At 42.0% G+C, this 18,963-nt stretch overlaps 1 long non-coding RNA gene across 1 annotated transcript in view; it reads right to left on the bottom strand.

The window, feature by feature from the left end:
• Positions 1-258: 258 nt before the first annotated feature.
• The window catches only part of LOC143768688 (uncharacterized), a 97,613-nt gene continuing 78,908 nt past the window's right edge, over positions 259-18,963 (bottom strand). Inside the window, exon 4 of the long non-coding RNA XR_013213992.1 lies at positions 259-388. This is a non-coding gene — a long non-coding RNA (uncharacterized LOC143768688). The remainder of the gene's footprint in view (positions 389-18,963) is intronic.

Here is an 18,963-nt window from a genome sequence, read left to right as displayed (position 1 = left end):
TTTTAGGCTTTTTAATGAGTTGGGCTTTGATTTACAGGGAAGCTTCTCCAGGGAGATCATTTTCTTCTCTTTAGTGTTCTTCCATGTCAGGTCCACCTCTGGTCCTACTCTATCCATAAAATATTTCCATTAAATCCTGGCTATCTTGATCCCAATTCTGTAGTTTAAGAAGACGTTGTATAGAGACAACTGTATGTCATCTTTGTCCATGTATAGAATCAAAACAATCTTCTATAGATATCTATGTAAAACCTCATAGAGCATTCGATCTTCATAGGTTCTTGGAGACATGAGATTACGTCATGCAGCATCCACAGCAGAAGATACAGATACCCAACACGGAGCGTCTTTCTCGGGGAATTAACAGATCTTGAGGAGAAATTATCCCCTAGTGATAAAGAGGAGGAAAAACAACATTGAAATATATATACAGTAATCATTATGCTTTGCTTAGAGAAATAAGAAAAGAAAATTAACATTTTTATTATGTTTAAATAGTTTTCTGGAATCAGTGTGAATGTACAATTCTGTTATACAATACACTATCACATATGTATGCATCCTGAATCTTACATAGAGCATCAACCGCTCACATATGTAAAAATATAACTACTGTAATACCTCCCCCTATGTACAAGAATATAACAACTATAATACTGCTCCTATGTACAAGAATATAACCACTATAATACTGCCCCTATGTACAAGAATATAACTACTATAATACTGCTCCTATGTACAAGAATATAACTACAATAATACTGCCCCTATGTACAAGAATATAACTACTATAATACTGCTCCTATGTACAAGAAAATACCTACTATATTACTGCTCCTATGTACAAGAATATAACTACTATAATACTGCTCCTATGTACAAGATTATAACTACTATAATACTGCCCCTATATACAAGAATATAACTACAATAATACTGCTCCTATGTACAAGAATATAACTACAATAATACTGCCCCTATGTACAAGAATATAACTACTATAATACTGCTCCTATGTACAAGAATGTAACTACTATAATACTGCTCCTATGTACAAGAATATAACTACTATGATACTGCTCCTATGTACAAGAATATAATTACTATAATACTGCCCCCTATGTACAAGAATATAACTACTATAATACTGCTCCTATGTACAAGAATATAACTACTATAATACTGCCTACACAAAACGCGGATTTAGATACCATTAACTGCACGAAGAGAACCATAATATAAAAACAAGATATCTTTATTAAATTAATTTACAAAACAACAAAATAATAATAAGACCTGATATAATAACAGAGTGTCCTGAGGAATAAAGAGACCCGCACACTATCCCTAATAATAAATATAATTAATGGTACTGATATAACAGTCTGATATGCTAGACAAAGAGATTAAATGGGTTGCTATAATACATCATAATGGAAAATATACTGTGGAAATACAGGGAAACATAGTTCTCCTCACAATTAGGGTGATTATCCCGTCCACATATTTCATACATTTAACTTATGCTATAAACACCCATTAGTTTGTAAGGCATATAAAGGTATTAAGTGTATATGTATACAGACTGCGCCTATGTACAAGAATATAACTGCTATAATACTGCTCCTATGTACAATAATATAACTACTATAATACTGTTCCCATGTACAAGAATATAACTACTATAATACTGCCCCTATGTACAATAATATAACTACTATAATACTGCCCCCTATATACAAGAATATAACTACTATAATACTGCTCCTATGTACAAGAATATAACTACTACTAGATTGTGGCCCGATTCTAACACATCGGGTATTCTAGAATATGCATGTCCCCGTAGTATACCTTTCTGACATCATCGTCGCCTTGGCAACCATTATGACATCTACGTCGATACTGTGCCTGTCGCTGATTGGTCAAGGCCTGGCGGCCTCGACCAATCAGAGACACGGGATTTCCAGGACAGACAGACAGACAGACAGAAAGACAGACAGACAGACAGACAGACAGAAAGACAGACAGACAGACAGACAGACAGACGGAAAAACCCTTAGACAATTATATATATAGATAATACTGCCCCTATGTACAAGAATATAACTACTATAACACTGCTCCTATGTACAAGAATATAACTACTATAATACTGCTCCTATGTACAATGATATAACTACTATAATACTGTTCCTATGTACAAGAATATAACTACTATAATACTGCCCCTATATACAAGAATATAACTTGTTATGATCCTTAGTGGCTGAGGATCACAGAATGGACTAGCTAAGTTACTGAACATAGAACGAGCTCTAGGGAAGTGGTAACTGGACTGACCGCAAATCTGATCCTAACAAAACACACTAAAGGTAGCCGGTGAACGTGCCTAAATTCCTGGACGTCTCGACGCAGCCTGAGAAACTTGCTACCCCTATAGAGAAAGTAAGACCTCACTTGCCTCAGAGAAATGACCCCAAAGATATAGGAAGCCCCCAACAAATAATAACGGTGAGGTAAGGGGAAAATACAAAACGTAGAAATGAAAACAGATTCAGCAAATGAGGCCCACTAATACTAGATAGCAGAAGACAGACAGGGAACTGTGCGGTCAGTAAAAAACCCTATACAAAATATCCACGCTGAGAATTCAAGAACCCCCACACCAACTAACGGTGTGAGGGGAGAAACTCAGCCCCCTAAAGCTACCAGCAAGCAAGGAAATCACATATTAGCAAGCTGGACAAGGACAAATAAATAACCAAGAAACATATTGAACACTGATGAGCAAAAAATAACCAAACAGAAACTTAGCTTCTCTTGAAGAGACTGATAACAAAGGAATTCAGGAGCGATCAAAATAGCACTGAATACATCGACAGCAGGCAACCACTGAAAGTCCAGGTGAGCTAAATAGGAAACCAGCTAACAGATAACGAGACAGCTGAAGCCAGCCCCAGACCTGCAGAATGACACAAAGAGCCACCAGAGGGAGCCCAAAGACAGCACTCACACAGTACCACTTGTGACCACAAGAGGGAGCCCAAAAACAGAGTTCACAACAGTACCCCCCCCTTGAGGAGGGGTCACCGAACCCTCATCAAAACCCCCAGGGCAATCAGGATGAGCCACATGGAAGGCATGAACCAGATCGGCCGCATGAACATCAGAGGCGACAACCCAGGAATTATCCTCCTGGCCATAGCCCTTCCACTTAACCAAATACTGAAGCCTCCGTCTAGAAATACGAGAATCCAAGATCTTCTCCACCACGTACTCCAATTCACCCTCAACCAGCACCGGGGCAGGGGGCTCAACAGAAGGAACCACAGGCACCACATACCTCCGCAACAAAGACCTATGGAACACGTTATGAATGGCAAACGACGCTGGGAGGTCCAAACGAAATGACACCGGGTTAAGGATTTCCAAAATCTTATAAGGACCGATGAAGCGAGGCTTGAATTTAGGAGAGGAGACCTTCATAGGAACATACCGAGAAGACAGCCATACCAAATCCCCAACACGAAGTCGGGGACCCACACCGCGACGGCGGTTGGCAAAGCGCTGAGCCTTCTCCTGTGACAACTTCAAATTGTCCACCACATGGTTCCAAATCTGCTGCAACCTATCCACCACAGAATCCACCCTAGGACAGTCAGAAGGCTCAACCTGACCCGAGGAAAAACAAGGATGAAAACCAGAATTGCAGAAAAAAGGCGAAACCAAAGTAGCAGAACTAGCCCGATTATTAAGGGCAAACTCGGCCAATGGCAAAAAAGTCACCCAATCATCCTGATCAGCAGAAACAAAACATCTTAAATAAGTTTCCAAGGTCTGATTAGTTCGCTCGGTTTGGCCATTCGTCTGAGGATGGAAGGCCGACGAAAAAGACAAATCAATGCCCATCTTAGCACAAAAGATCCGCCAAAATCTGGACACAAACTGGGATCCTCTGTCAGACACAATATTTTCAGGGCCTGCTGTACTGTTATGATCCTTAGTGGCTGAGGATCACAGAATGGACTAGCTAAGTTACTGAACATAGAACGAGCTCTAGGGAAGTGGTAACTGGACTGACCGCAAACCTGATCCTAACCAAACACACTAAAGGTAGCCGGTGAACGTGCCTAAATTCCTGGACGTCTCGACGCAGCCTGAGAAACTTGCTACCCCTATAGAGAAAGTAAGACCTCACTTGCCTCAGAGAAATGACCCCAAAGATATAGGAAGCCCCCAACAAATAATAACGGTGAGGTAAGGGGAAAATACAAAACGTAGAAATGAAAACAGATTCAGCAAATGAGGCCCACTAATACTAGATAGCAGAAGACAGACAGGGAACTGTGCGGTCAGTAAAAAACCCTATATAAAATATCCACGCTGAGAATTCAAGAACCCCCACACCAACTAACGGTGTGAGGGGAGAAACTCAGCCCCCTAGAGCTACCAGCAAGCAAGGAAATCACATATTAGCAAGCTGGACAAGGACAAATAAATAACCAAGAAACATATTGAACACTGATGAGCAAAAAATAACCAAACAGAAACTTAGCTTCTCTTGAAGAGACTGATAACAAAGGAATTCAGGAGTGATCAAAATAGCACTGAATACATCGACAGCAGGCAACCACTGAAAGTCCAGGTGAGCTAAATAGGAAACCAGCTAACAGATAACGAGACAGCTGAAGCCAGCCCCAGACCTGCAGAATGACACAAAGAGCCACCAGAGGGAGCCCAAAGACAGCACTCACACAGTACCACTTGTGACCACAAGAGGGAGCCCAAAAATAGAGTTCACAACAATAACTACTATAATACTGCCCCTATGTACAAGAATATAACTACTATAATACTGCCCCTATGTACAAGAATATAACTACTATAACACTGCTCCTATGTACAAGAATATAACTACTATAATACTGCTCCTATGTACAATAATATAACTACTATAATACTGTTCCTATGTACAAGAATATAACTGCTATAATACTGCCCCTATGTACAAGAATATAACTACTATAATACTGCCCCTATGTACAAGAATATAACTACTATAACACTGCTCCTATGTACATGAATATAACTACTATAATACTGCCCCCTATGTACAAGAATATAACTACTACAATACTGCTCCTATGTACAAGAATATAACCACTACTAGATGGTGGCACGATTCTAACGCATCGGGTATTCTAGAATATGTATGCGTAGTGTATAGCACAGCCCATGTAGTATATTGCACAGCCACGCAGTACATTGCGCAGCCCACGCAGTACATTGCGCAGCCTGTTGTGTATCCGCTTTTTGGGCTCCCCTGGTGGTTGCTGGTGGTACTGGTGACTTGTTTGCACTTTGCTGCTTCTGTTCACCTGCTTCCATCAGTGTTTGGGAGTTTCCTATTTAGCCTTGCTCTCCAGTCTTTTCCTTGCCGGTCATCATTGTAACCAGAGCCTTCGGTTGCATGTTCCTGCTACTAGTCTGCTGATCAGCTAAGTGGACTTTGTCCTTTTGTTTTGTACCTTTTGTCCAGTTTGCAGTTTTGTTATTCTCTGTAGCTGGAAGCTCTTGCGGGATGAAATTGCCACTCCTGTGTCATGAGTTGACACAGGAGTCTTAAAGTAATTTCAGGATGGTTTTTGAAAGGGTTTTCAGTTGACCGTGAAGTCCTCTTTTGTATCCTTCTGCTATCTAGTAAGTGGACCTCTCTTTGCTAAATCTACTTTCATACTGTGTATGTCTTTTCCTCTTAATTCACCGTTATTACATGTGGGGGGCTGCTATCATCTTTTGGGGTATTTCCCTAGAGGTAAGCCAGGTCTGTTTCTTCCTCTACCAGGCGTAGTTAGTCCTCCGGCTGGCGCGTGGCATATAGGAAGCCGTAGGTATGCTCCCTGGCTACTGTTAGTTGTGTGGTAGATTTAGCTCACGGTCAACTCGAGTTTCCATCACCCGAGAGCTCGTTCGTTACTTATATGTTTCTTACGTTCCCTTGCCATTGGGAACCATGACAGCAGCCCACGCAGTACATTGCGCAGCCCATGCAGTACATTGCGCAGCCCACGTAGTACATTGCGCAGCCTACGTAGTATATTGCGCAGCCCACATTGTATATTGCGCAGCCCACGTAGTACATTGCGCAGCCCACATTGTACATTGCGCAGCCCACGTTGTACATTGCGCAGCCTGTTATGATTCTTAGTGATTGAGGATCACAAATTACTCCAGCTAAGTAACAAACATAGGACAAGCTCTAGGGAGGTGGCAAACTGGACTGACTGCAAATCTGAACCTATCCAAACACACTAGAAGTAGCCGGTGAGGTAAGAGGAAGGCACATACACAGGGGTGAAAACAGATTCAGCAAATGAGGCCCACTAATACTAGATAGCAGAGAATAGAAAAGGGGTCTATGCGGTCAGTAAAAAACCCTTACAAAATATCCACACTGAGATTTCAAGAACCCCCGCACCAACTAACGGTGTGGGGGGAGAAACTCAGTCCCCTAGAGCAACCAGCAAGCGAGGAAATCACATTTTAGCAAGCTGGACAAGAAACATGATGAATGCTGATAATCAAAAATGAACAAACAAAAACTTAGCTTGTCTTGGAGAGACTGGGAGCAAGGTAGTCACAAGGAATCTGAAGAGCACTGAATACATTGAGAGCAGGCAAGGAACTGAGTATCCAGGTGAGCTAAATAGGAAACCAACCAAGGATAACGAACCAGCTGATGCTGCCAACCTGCAGAAAGACAACACTACACAGTACCGCTTGTGACCACTAGAGGGAGCCCAAAAATAGAGTTCACAACAGCAGCCCACATAGTATATTGCGCAGCCCACGTTGTATATTGCGCAGCCCACGCTGTATATTGCGCAGCCCACGTTGTATATTGCGCAGTCCACGTAGTATATTGCGCAGCCCACGTTGTATATTGTGCAGCCCACGTTGTATATTGCGCAGCCCACGTTGTATATTGCGCAGTCCACGTAGTATATTGCACAGCCCATGTTGTATATTGCGCAGCTCACGTTGTATATTGCGCAGCCCACGTAGTATACAGCACAGTGCCACGTAGTATATTGCCCAGCCACGTAGTATGTAGTATATTGCCCAGCCACGTAGTATATTGCCTAGCCACGTAGTACATTGCCCAGCCACATAGTATATAGCACAGCCCATGTAGTATATTGCCCAGCCACGTAGTATATAGCACAGCCCATGTAGTATATTGCCCAGCCACGTAGTATATAGCAGAGCCCATGTAGTATATTGCCCAGCCACGTAGTACATAGCACAGCCCATGTAGTATATTGCCCAGCCACGTAGTATATAGCACATCCCATGTAGTATATTGCCCAGCCACGTAGTATATAGCACAGCCCATGTAGTATATTGCCCAGTCACGTAGTATATAGCACAGCCCATGTAGTATATTGCCCAGCCAAATAGTATATAGCAGAGCCCATGTAGTATATTGCCCAGCCACGTGGTATATAGCACAGCCCATGTAGTATATTGCCCAGCCACGTAGTATATAGCACAGCCCATGTAGTATATTGTCCAGCCCATGTAGTATATTGCCCAGTCACGTAGTATATAGCACAGCCCATGTAGTATATTGCCCAGCCACGTAGTATATAGCAGAGCCCATGTAGTATATTGCCCAGCCACGTAGTATATAGCACAGCCCATGTAGTATATTGCCCAGCCACGTAGTATATAGCACAGCCCATGTAGTATATTGTCCAGCCCATGTAGTATATTGCCCAGTCACGTAGTATATAGCACAGCCCATGTAGTATATTGCCCAGCCAAGTAGTATATAGCACAGCCCATGTAGTATATTGCCCAGCCCACGTAGTATATAGCAATGTGGGCATCATATCCCTGTTAAAAAAAAGAAATAAAATAAAAAATAGTTTTATACTCACCTTCCGGAGCCTCCGGATCCAAGCGAAGCGGTTACCGACGCTGCTCGTGCGCTCCGGTCTCAAGAGTGCATTGCGGTCTCACGAGATGATGATGTAGCAGTCTCAAAAGACCGCTACGTCATCATCTCGCGAGATCGCAGCATGGACCGGTTACCGGAGCGTCGCGAGCGGGAAAGGCCTGTTGTCGATCCGGGGGCTGACGAACAGTGAGAATATAACGTTTGTTTTTTTTTTAATTATTATTTTTAACCTTAGATCGTTTTACTATTCATGCTGCATAGGCAGCATGAATAGTAAAAAGTTGGTCACACAGGGTTAATAGCAGCGTTAACCGAGTGCGTTACACTGCGGTCAAGGCTGCCATTAACCCTGTGTGAGCGCAGACTGGAGGGAAGTACGGAGCGGGAACTGACTGCGGGGAGGAAGGAGCGGCCATTTTTCCGCCGGACTGTGCCACGACCAATCAGCGACTGGATTACATGCCAGACAGAGGCCGCAACCAATGAATATCCGTGACAGACAGACAGACAGAAGGACGGAAGTGACCCTCAGACACTTATATAGTAGATAATACTGCTCCTATGTACAAGAATATAACTACTATAATACTGCTCCTATGTACAAGAAAATAACTACTATAATACTGCTCCTATGTACAAGAATATAACTACTATAATACTGCCCATATGTACAAGAATATAACTACTATAATACTGCCCATATGTGCAAGAATATAACTACTATAATACTGCCCCTATGTACATGAATATAACTACTATATTACTGCTCCTATGTACAAGAATATAACTACTATAATACTGCTCCTATGTACAAGAATATAACTACTATAATACTGCCCCTATGTACAAGAATATAACTACTATAATACTGCCCCTATATACAAGAATATAACTACAATAATACTGCTCCTATGTACAAGAATATAACTACAATAATACTGCCCCTATGTACAAGAATATAACTACCATAATACTGCTCCTATGTACAAGAATGTAACTACTATAATACTGCTCCTATGTACAAGAATATAACTACTATAATACTGCTCCTATGTACAAGAATATAATTACTATAATACTGCCCCCTATGTACAAGAATATAACTACTATAATACTGCTCCTATGTACAAGAATATAACTACTATAATACTGCGCCTATGTACAAGAATATAACTTCTATAATACTGCTCCTATGTACAATAATATAACTACTATAATACTGTTCCTATCTACAAGAATATAACTACTATAATACTGCCCCTATGTACAATAATATAACTACTATAATACTGTCCCTATGTACAAGAATATAACTACTATAATACTGCTCCTATGTACAAGAATATAACTACTATAATACTGCCCCCTATATACAAGAATATAACTACTATAATACTGCTCCTATGTACAAGAATATAACTACTATAATACTGCCCCTATGTACAAGAATATAACTACTATAATACTGCTCCTATGTACAATAATATAACTACTATAATACTGTTCCTATGTACAAGAATATAACTACTATAATACTGCCCCTATATACAAGAATATAACTACTATAATACTGCCCCTATGTACAAGAATATAACTACTATAATACTGCCCCTATGTACAAGAATATAACTACTATATTACTGCCCCTATGTACAAGAATATAACTACTATAACACTGCTCCTATGTACAAGAATATAACTACTATAATACTGTCCCTATGTACAATAATATAACTACTATAATACTGTTCCTATGTACAAGAATATAACTGCTATAATACTGCCCCTATGTACAAGAATATAACTACTATAATACTGCCCCTATATACAACAATATAACTACTATAATACTGCCTCTATGTACATGAATATAACTACTATAATACTGCCCCCTATGTACAAGAATATAACTACTACAATACTGCTCCTATGTACAAGAATATAACCACTACTAGATGGTTTCACGATTCTAACGCATCGGGTATTCTAGAATATGTATGCGTAGTGTATGGCACAGCCCATGTAGTATATTGCACAGCCACGCAGTACATTGCGCAGCCCACACAGTACATTGCGCAGCCCACGCAGTACATTGCGCAGCCCATGCAGTACATTGTGCAGCCCACGTAGTACATTGCGCAGCCCACGTAGTACATTGCGCAGCCTACGTAGTATATTGCGCAGCCCACATTGTATATTGCGCAGCCCACGTAGTACATTGCGCAGCCCTCATTGTACATTGCGCAGCCCACGTTGTACATTGCGTAGCCCACATAGTATATTGCGCAGCCCACGTTGTATATTGCGCAGCCCACGTTGTATATTGCGCAGCCCACGTTGTATATTGCGCAGTCCATGTAGTATATTGCGCAGCCCACGTTGTATATTGCACAGCCCACATTGTATATTGCGCAGCTCACGTTGTATATTGCGCAGCCCACGTAGTATACAGCACAGTGCCACGTAGTATATTGCCCAGCCACGTAGTATGTAGTATATTGCCCAGCCACGTAGTATATTGCCTAGCCACGTAGTACATTGCCCAGCCACATAGTATATAGCACAGCCCATGTAGTATATTGCCCAGCCACGTAGTATATAGCACAGCCCATGTAGTATATTGCCCAGCCACGTAGTATATAGCAGAGCCCATGTAGTATATTGCCCAGCCACGTAGTACATAGCACAGCCCATGTAGTATATTGCCCAGCCACGTAGTATATAGCAAAGCCCATGTAGTATATTGCCCAGCCACGTAGTATATAGCACAGCCCATGTAGTATATTGTCCAGCCCATGTAGTATATTGCCCAGTCACGTAGTATATAGCACAGCCCATGTAGTATATTGCCCAGCCACGTAGTATATAGCAGAGCCCATGTAGTATATTGCCTAGCCACGTAGTATATAGCACAGCCCATGTAGTATATTGCCCAGCCACGTAGTATATAGCACAGCCCATGTAGTATATTGCCCAGCCCATGCAGTATATTGCCCAGTCACGTAGTATATAGCACAGCCCATGTAGTATATTGCCCAGCCACGTAGTATATAACAGAGCCCATGTAGTATATTGCCCAGCCACGTAGTATATAGCACAGCCCATGTAGTATATTGCCCAGCCCACGTAGTATATAGCAATGTGGGCATCATATCCCTGTTAAAAAAAAAGAAATAAAATAAAAAATAGTTTTATACTCACCTTCCGGAGCCTCTGGATCCAAGCGAAGCGGTTTCCAACGCTGCTCGTGCGCTCCGGTCTCAAGAGTGCATTGCGGTCTCACGAGATGATGATGTAGCAGTCTCAAAAGACCGCTACGTCATCATCTCGCGAGATCGCAGCATGGACCGGTTACCGGAACGTCGCGAGCGGGAAAGGCCTGTTGTCGATCCGGGGGCTGACGGACAGTGAGAATATAACGATTTTTTTTTATTATTATTATTTTTAACCTTAGATCGTTTTACTATTCATGCTGCATAGGCAGCATGAATAGTAAAAAGTTGGTCACACAGGGTTAATAGCAGCGTTAACCAAGCGCGTTACACTGCGGTCAACGCTGCCATTAACCCTGTGTGAGCGCAGACTGGAGGGAAGTACGGAGCGGGAACTGACTGCGGGGAGGAAGGAGCGGCCATTTTTCCGCCGGACTGTGTCACGACCAATCAGCGACTTGGATTACATGCCAGACAGAGGCTGCAACCAATGAATATCCGTGACAGACAGACAGACAGAAGGACGGAAGTGACCCTCAGACACTTATATAGTAGATAATACTGCTCCTATGTACAAGAATATAACTACTATAATACTGCTCCTATGTACAAGAATATAATTACTACAATACTGCCCCTATGTACAAGAATATAACTATTATAATACTGCCCCTATATACAAGAATATAACTGCTATAATACTGCCCTATGTACAAGAATATAACTGCTATAATACTGCCCTATGTACAAGAATATAACTACTATAATACTGCTCCTATGTACAAGAATATAACTGCTATAATACTGCCCTATGTACAGGAATATAACTACTATAATACTGCTCCTATATACAAGAATATAACTGCTATAATACTGCCCTATGTACAGGAATATAACTACTATAATACTGCTCCTATATACAAGAATATAACTACTGTAATACTGCCCCTATGTACAAGAATATAACTACTATAATACTGCTCCTATGTACAAGAATATAACTACTATAATACTGCCCCCTATGTACAAGAATATAACTACTATAATACTGCCCCTATATACAAGAATATAACTGCTATAATACTGCCCTATGTACAAGAATATAACTGCTATAATACTGCCCTATGTACAAGAATATAACTACTATAATACTGCTCCTATGTACAATAATATAACTACTATAATACTGCTCCCTATGTACAAGAATATAACTACTATAATACTACTCCTATGTACAAGAATATAACTACTATAATACTGCCCCTATGTACAAGAATATAACTACTATAATACTGCCTCCTATGTACGAGAATATAACTACTATAATACTGCCCCTATGTACAAGAATATAACTACTATAATACTGCACACTATGTACAAGAATATATCTACTATAATACTGCCCCCTATGATCAATAATATAACTACTGTTATATTGCCCCCTATCTATAGTATATATTCCGCCTCTTTTTCATGCGCTTTATATTTAGGTGTATTTGCTTTCTGGACTTTGCGTCATTTTTATACCTTCATCCATTCTTAGTGGAACAATACAGTAATATTATACACATGGTGTATGTCTACCATACATTGCAGCCGGCCAGTATAATGGATTAGTCTATGGTAAGTAGTTCTCTCTCTCCCCATGTACCAGTATGATATACACTGGCTGCTGTTCAAAGGAGCAGATGGCGCAGGGATGGGTTTATTCATTACATTTCCCATGGCAGAAGAAGGATAAAATTCAAGTTTTGAAACAATGGGCAATCTATCGGTCAGAGCATTATCCCGGCTTCTCCACTGTCCTCATTTTACATTTACATCATCAAATGCAGAATTTTCTTACTGTTCTTTTTACAATAATTTTCTGCATAGTGCCAGTTCTGCCTCTCTGGGGCCCGCGCTCGCTGCACACAATCCCTCACGTCTCATCGTCGTCTTACTGCATTTAAATTATTGTGCCAATAAATACTTTGGGGTCTGTGGGATTTACAGGAGATGCCAGGCGTGCCAAAAACCATGAAGAAAAGTTTTTGAGATTTAGAGGGGGATCTAATACACTGGATATTTTTTTCTGCCGGCATCCCTTTAATAAATATAAATACATTTTAAAGGGGCGACCTCCTCATTAGGGCTTTCATAGTGGGGAACGGATACCCTGTCTTGACCTATACTTGTTTGGTAAATCAGAAAACTCTAAGGTTTGTAGAACGTTGAGAAAATTACTATTCCCAGTAGAGTGACCCCGCCCACGAGGAGCCGCAAATTAATAATTAAGTGTCTAATCTGGACATCTTCTTTATATTTAACCCAATGAACCATCCTATGTTGTAAATCTTGTTTACACCATGAAATCCAAAGTAAGAAATATTGATTACAATTATAATAACGGGGACCTTTCAGGAGCTCAATGATTATGACTGATCAACCACAACAATAGGTCTTTGTACCCTTAATTATTTTTTCGGTTCTAACATTACAGCATATGTGATTACCATATCCTTGCAAGGGAGTAACTATAGTGGGTGCATGGGTTATGGTTGCACCTCAACTCTATACGGGCCCTAAGGGGCCCTTAGGCCCCAAATAGAAAGATCAATAGTATTAAAACCCATGATAATGGAGGGTTCTTTTTTAGATTTTGCATTCAGACCCAAATTCTGCCAAGGGCACATATAGGGAAGGGTATATGGGTAACGCCAACTGAGGGCCCGTGTGGGGAAATTTGCTTCATTGAAACTTTCTTAAATAAAATAAAGAGGTTTTATCGGATAGTCGGTTAACCACTAAATTCCCAAAGGAGCTTAGGTTCACAGCCGAAACTAATCTACGTTCTGGGATTGTCCTTGGCTTGAGGTTTATAGTGCGGCACTCACCTAACTGGATTATTATGGAAATCGATGGCTGATTTGCATACTCGCCCTGTTCTCATTAATTCTCTCATGCCAAGAAGTAGAGGTTCCAGTCTACACAATTCCATTCCTGCCCTGTAGCCGTTCACTGTGTGACGGAGCAGTCATTTGTAATGTGTCCTACACCATCGCCATCATGCCTGCCGCCGAGTAATTCTTGTCATTTTTTTTATTCCCCTCGCATAATCTATAGCACTGCTCTTAGCAATATTAAATCTATCCAGAAAATGGACGATGCTAAAAAGTCACCGACTGATTAAGTTTTACAAGTGGCGTTCAAGATATGAGGTTACTGCACGACCATCGACTACTGCATTGACACCAAGCTAAGCAACGTATGCAGACCAGAAGAAACAGACTGCCAGAAAACAGATGACTGGAAGATTGTAGCAAAGCCACTAGGTGGTGTAATACTGGGTCAGAGCCACTAGGTGGTGTAATAGTGGGTTACAGCCTATAGGAGGAGTAATACTGGGTTACAGCCAATAGGAAGAGTAATACTGGGTCACAGACAGTAGGAGGAGTAATACTGAGTTACAGCCTGTAGGAGGAGTAATACTGGGTTACAGCCAATAGGAAGAGTAATACTGAGTTACAGCCAATAGGAGGAGTAATACTGAGTTACAGCCAATAGGAAGAGTAATACTGAGTTACAGCCAATAGGAGGAGTAATACTGAGTTACAGCCAATAGGAGGAGTAATACTGGGTCACAGCCATTAGGAGGAGTAATACTGGGTCACAGCCAATAGGAGGAGTAATACTGGGTTACAGCCTATAGGAGGAGTAATACTGAGTTACAGCCAATAGGAGGAGTAATACTGGGTCACAGCCAATAGGAAGAGTAATACTGAGTTACAGCCAATAGGAGGAGTAATACTGAGTTACAGCCAATAGGAAGAGTAATACTGATTTATAGCCAATAGGAGGAGTAATACTGGGTCACAGCCAATAGAAGGTGTAATACTGGGTTACAGCCTATAGGTGGAGTAATACTGGGTTACAGCCTATAGGAGGTGTAATACTGGGCTACAGCCTATATGAGGAGTTATCCTGGGTTACAGCCAATAGGAGGAGTAATACTAAGTTACAGCCAATAGGAGGAGTAATATTGGGTCACAGCCAATAGGAGGTGTAATACTGGGTTACAGCCTATAGGAGGAGTAATACTGGGTTACAGCCAATAGGAAGAGTAATATGGAGTTACAGCCAATAGGAGGAGTAATACTGGGTCACAGCCAATAGGAGGTGTAATACTGGGTCACAGCTACTAGGAGGAGTAATACTGGGTCACAGCCAATAGGAGGAGTAATACTGGGTCATAGCCAATCGGAGGAGTAATACTACCTCACAGCAAATAGGAGAAGTAATACTGCCTCACAGCCAATAGGAGGAGTAATACTGGGTCACAGCCAATAGGAGGAGTAATATTGGGTCACAGCCAATAGGAGGAGTAATACTGCCTCACAGCCAATAGGAGGAGTAATATTGGGTCACAGCCAATAGGAGGAGTAGTACTGGGTTACAGCCTATAGGAGGAGTAATACTGGGTTACAGCCAATAGGAAGAGTAATACTGAGTTACAGCCAATAGGAGGAGTAATACTGGGTCACAGCCAATAGGAGGTGTAATACTGGGTTACAGCCTATAGAAGGTGTAATACTGGGCTACAGCCTATAGGAGGAGTAATACTGGGTTACAGCCAATAGGAAGAGTAATACCGAGTTACAGCCAATAGGAGGAGTAATACTGGGTTACAGCCAATAGGAAGAGTAATACTGAGTTACAGCCAATAGGTGGAGTAATACTGAGTTACAGCCAACAGGTAGAGTAATACTGAGTTACAGCCAATAGGAGGAGTAATACTGGGTCACAGCCAATAGGAGGTGTAATACTGGGTCACAGCCACTAGGAGGAGTAAAACAGGGTCACAGCCAATAGGAGGAGTAATACTGGGTCACAGCCAATAGGAGAAGTAATGCTGTCTCACAGCCAATGAGAGCAGTAATACTGGGTCACAGCCAATAGGAGGAGTAATATTTGGTCACAGCCAATAGGAGGAGTAATATTGGGTCACAGCCAATAGGAGGAGTAGTACTGGGTTACAGCCTATAGGAGGAGTAATACTGGGTTACAGCCAATAGGAAGAGTAATACTGAGTTACAGCCAATAGGAGGAGTAATACTGGGTCACAGCCAATAGGAGGTGTAATACTGGGTTACAGCCTATAGAAGGTGTAATACTGGGCTACAGCCTATAGGAGGAGTAATACTGGGTTACAGCCAATAGGAAGAGTAATACCGAGTTACAGCCAATAGGAGGAGTAATACTGGGTTACAGCCAATAGGAAGAGTAATACTGAGTTACAGCCAATAGGTGGAGTAATACTGAGTTACAGCCAACAGGTAGAGTAATACTGAGTTACAGCCAATAGGAGGAGTAATACTGGGTCACAGCCAATAGGAGGTGTAATACTGGGTCACAGCCACTAGGAGGAGTAAAACAGGGTCACAGCCAATAGGAGGAGTAATACTGGGTCACAGCCAATAGGAGAAGTAATGATGTCTCACAGCCAATGAGAGCAGTAATACTGGGTCACAGCCAATAGGAGGAGTAATATTTGGTCACAGCCAATAGGAGGAGTAATACTAGGTCACAGCCAATAGGAGAAGTAATACTGCCTCACAGCCAATAGGAGGAGTAATACTGTGTCACAGCCAATAGGAGGAGTAATATTGGGTCACAGCCAATAGGTGTAATGTTGGGTCACAGCCAATCGGAGGTGTAATACTGGGTCATAACCAATAGCAGGAGTAATTTTTGAGTTACAGCCAATAGGAGTAGTAATACTGTGTCACAGCCAATAGGAGGTGTAATACTGGGTCACAGCCACTAGGTGGTGTAGTACTGGGTCACAGCCAATCGGAGGAGTAATACTGGGTCACAGCCAATAGGAGGAGTAATACTGGGTCACAGCCAATAGGAGGAGTAATACTGGGTCACAGCCAATAGGAGGAGTAATACTGTCTCACAGCCAATAGGAGGAGTAATACTGGGTCACAGCCAATCGGAGGAGTAATACTGGGTCACAGCCAATAGGAGGAGTAATACTGGGTCACAGCTACTAGGAGGAGTAATACTGAGTCACAGCCAATAGGAGGAGTAATACTGGGTCATAGCCAATCGGAGGAGTAATACTGCCTCACAGCAAATAGGAGAAGTAATACTGCCTCACAGCCAATAGGAGGAGTAATACTGGGTCACAGCCAATAGGAGGAGTAATATTGGGTCACAGCCAATAGGAGGAGTAATACTGCCTCACAGCAAATAGGAGGAGTAATACTGTGTCACAGCCAATAGGAGGAGTAATATTGGGTCACAGCCAATAGGAGGAGTAATACTGGGTTACAGCCTATAGGAGGAGTAATACTGGGTTACAGCCAATAGGAAGAGTAATACTGAGTTACAGCCAATAGGAGGAGTAATACTGAGTTACAGCCAGTAGGAAGAGTAATACTGAGTTACAGCCAATAGGAGGAGTAATACTGGGTCACAGCAAATAAGAGGTGTAATACTGCGTTACAGCCTATAGGAGGTGTAATACTGGGCTACAGCCTATAGGAGGAGTAATACTGGGTTTCAGCCAATAGGAAGAGTAATACTGAGTTACAGCCAATAGGAGGAGTAATACTGGGTCACAGCCAATATAAGGAGTAATACTGGGTTACAGTCAATAGGAAGAGTAATACTGAGTTACAGCCAATAGGTGGAATAATACTGAGTTACAGCCAATAGGAAGAGTAATACTGAGTTACAGCCAATAAGAGGAGTAATACTGGGTCACAGCCAATAGGAGGTGTAATACTGGGTCACAGCCACTAGGAGGACTAATACTGGGTCACAGCCATTCAGAGGAGTAAAACTGCCTCACAGCCAATAGGAGGAGTAATACTGGGTCACAGCCAATAGGAGGAGTAATACTGCCTCACAGCCAATAGGAGTAGTACTACTGGGTCACAGCCAATAGGAGAAGTAATACTGCCTCACAGCCAATAGAAGAAGTAATACTGTGTCACAGCCAATAGGAGGAGTAATATTGGGTCACAGCCAATCGGAGGTGTAATACTGAGTCATAACCAATAGCAGGAGTAATTCTGAGTTACAGCCAATAGGAGCAGTAATACTGGGTCACAGCCAATAGGAGGTGTAATACTGGGTCACAGCCACTAGGTGGTGTAGTACTCGGTCACAGCCAATCTGAGGAGTAATACTTGGTCACAGCCAATAGGAGGAGTAATACTGGGTCACAGCCAATAGGAGGAGTAATACTGGGTCACAGCCAATAGGAGGAGTAATACTGTCTCACAGCCAATAGGAGGAGTAATACTGGGTAACAGCCAATCGGAGGAGTAATACTGGGTCACAGCCAATAGGAGGAGTAATACTGGGTCACAGCCAATAGGAGGAGTAATACTGGGTCACAGCCAATAGGAGGAGTAATACTGTCTCACAGCCAATAGGAGGAGTAATACTGGGTCAGAGCCAATCGGAGGAGTAATTCTGGGTCACAGCCAATAGGAGGAGTAATACTGGGTCACAGCCAATAGGAGGAGTAATACTGCCTCACAGCCAATAGGAGTAGTACTACTGGGTCACAGCCAATAGGAGAAGTAATACTGCCTCACAGCCAATAGAAGAAGTAATACTGTGTCACAGCCAATAGGAGGAGTAATATTGGGTCACAGCCAATCGGAGGTGTAATACTGAGTCATAACCAATAGCAGGAGTAATTCTGAGTTACAGCCAATAGGAGCAGTAATACTGGGTCACAGCCAATAGGAGGTGTAATACTGGGTCACAGCCACTAGGTGGTGT

Source organism: Ranitomeya variabilis, chromosome 4, assembly GCF_051348905.1.
Source record: "Ranitomeya variabilis isolate aRanVar5 chromosome 4, aRanVar5.hap1, whole genome shotgun sequence".
In the NCBI taxonomy this organism is placed as follows: domain Eukaryota; kingdom Metazoa; phylum Chordata; class Amphibia; order Anura; family Dendrobatidae; genus Ranitomeya; species Ranitomeya variabilis.
The sequence above is the reverse complement of the archived record's forward strand: the minus strand, read 5'-3'. Positions and strand labels throughout refer to the sequence as shown.